Source organism: Octopus bimaculoides, chromosome 28, assembly GCF_001194135.2.
Source record: "Octopus bimaculoides isolate UCB-OBI-ISO-001 chromosome 28, ASM119413v2, whole genome shotgun sequence".
Taxonomy (NCBI): domain Eukaryota; kingdom Metazoa; phylum Mollusca; class Cephalopoda; order Octopoda; family Octopodidae; genus Octopus; species Octopus bimaculoides.
Genome location: NC_069008.1, coordinates 2,660,882 through 2,663,014, shown reverse-complemented (window position 1 = coordinate 2,663,014; position 2,133 = coordinate 2,660,882). Strand labels below are relative to the sequence as shown.

General features: G+C 37.3%; 1 protein-coding gene and 1 long non-coding RNA gene across 2 annotated transcripts in view; both read right to left on the bottom strand.

Annotated features, from left to right (window-relative positions):
- The window catches only part of LOC106873705 (DNA methyltransferase 1-associated protein 1), a 132,664-nt gene that overhangs the window by 49,788 nt on the left and 80,743 nt on the right, over window positions 1–2,133 (bottom strand). The gene's annotated exons all lie outside the window — the stretch shown is intronic.
- LOC128251176 (uncharacterized) overlaps window positions 756–2,133 on the bottom strand; it is a 13,663-nt gene continuing 12,285 nt past the window's right edge. The window contains exons 2-3 of the long non-coding RNA XR_008267007.1: window positions 1,570–1,658; window positions 756–1,085 (exon numbers count right to left, since the gene is read on the bottom strand). This is a non-coding gene — a long non-coding RNA (uncharacterized LOC128251176). The remainder of the gene's footprint in view (window positions 1,086–1,569; window positions 1,659–2,133) is intronic.

Sequence of the window (2,133 nt, the reverse complement as noted above, 5' to 3'; positions counted from 1 at the left end):
GCTGGCAACGATCACGCTGATAATCAAGTATTCTCCTCTTCCTCCTCCTCCTCCTCCTCCTCCTCCTCCTCATCATCATCATCATTATCACCCTTTCCATGACAATAACAACAACAGTGACCACCATCACCTCCACCGCTGCCGCCGGGTTCAATCCCACTGCGTGGCACCTTGGGCAAGTGTCTTCTACTATAGCCTTGGGCCGACCAAAGCCTTGTGAGTGGATCTGGTAAACAGAAAACCGAAAGAAGTTTGTTGTGTATATATATAATTATCTAAAGGACTCAATACATGTCTTTAAGTGCTACTGATAGTTTCGTATGTTGAGAAATGTCTCAGATATATTCATCAGGCACAAACCACATATCACAATGAAATGTGTATATTTGTGTGTATATTTGTGTGTGTGTGTTTGTGCTTGTGTTTATCTCACCACTCCTGTTTGACGACCAGTGTTGATTTGTTTACGTCACCATTACTAAGCAATTTAGCAAGATACCAATAGAATAAGCACCAGGCTCTAAAAAAAACAAAAACACAAGTCCTGGAGTTGATTTGTTTGAGATAAATTCTTCAAGCTGGTGCCCCAGCATGGCCACAGTCAAAATGACTGAAACAAATAAAAGAAAAACAATGTCTTGCAAACAACTCGCACATGCAAGTGCTACCAGTCGAGGATGCGCGCCGTTTTGGGGCCTACCTCTCAACGGCATCAATGCGCACCGCCCCCACCCTCACTGATATGAGGCCCCACTTGCTAGATCAACTGGTTATTAAATAAAGTTCAGTATGCTTTTGGCCATCGCTCATCGTCTCTTTTTAACCAAATCCAGTGGCTAGCCTTCTCCACTGTATTTTGGATATCGGTCAAGGCGGTATATAACAGCAGTCGTCTCACACTGTGTCCAACAAACCCTCTACTTCCAACTTCGATTGGAAAATGCTCCGCTTTCCAGCCTGCGTCTTCACATTTCTCGAGGAGGTTTACATAACGGTCAACCTTTTGAACCCGTGCGGCGTCCATGTTATCTTCATGAGGAACCGTTAACTCGACTAGATTTACAACTTTCCTTCTTGGCCACAATCTAATGAAACAAATAAAAGAAAAAAGATATATTTAATAACACTGAGTAACATGATTTTGGTCCTTGGCTAGAAACTGTTATTTCCTATTTGATTAACCCCTAGAAAGTATAATAAATGGCTAATATTTCCTTCCAACTTTACTTTTGTTATAATATTTATTCAAACCCCAAAGAATTCCTCTCAACACATGGCTATGATGCTCCCCCACTACTTCTGCTCGTGATCAGAGATGCACATATCGTCAGCCACCAAGGGATATGCTCAACTGGTTAAGGTCAAACAACTGACAAGCAAATCTGTGGTATTAAGCAGAATATTTGCTATAACGATATTTCTGCTTGAGCAACTCAGTGTTGAATCTGTTTGAAATGTGATGGAAAATAGTTCAGTTTCAAAATATTGATGTCCAGGTGACAAAAGCAAAGTTAACAACATTAATTTCCTTTGATTTCTAAATATAAGCTAATATGAAATAACACTTACTGATCAAAGACAACCAGCTAATTTGTGGTATTGAGCAGAATATTTGCTTTAACGATATTTCTGCTTCAGCAATTCAGCACTGAATCTGTCTGAAATGTAATGGAAAAATAGGTCAGTTTCAAAACATTGATGTCCAGGTTACAAAACCACCAGTTTGAAGGGAACAATAGTTATTTCCTCTGATTTCTAGATAGAAAGCAAATAGGAAATACCACTTACTGACCATAGACAATATATATGTACATATATATATATGTGTGTGTGAGTGTGTGTGTGTATTTTATTTTGTATATTTTCATTTGTCTTGTCTGTTTATGTTCTGGTGTGTGCAGAATTTTTCTAGAGAACATTTCTTTTGTGGTTTAATTGTAGATGGTCTATTTCTAGTATAATGGATGTCCACTTATACGTATGTAATACGATTTTTCTGAATTTTCAGATTTTTCTTTATGCTAGACCACTGGTTTTAAATTGATGTTAATTAAATTAATATTCAAATTATCACCCTTATTATTTAAATCATATATATACATATATATATATATATATATATATATATATATA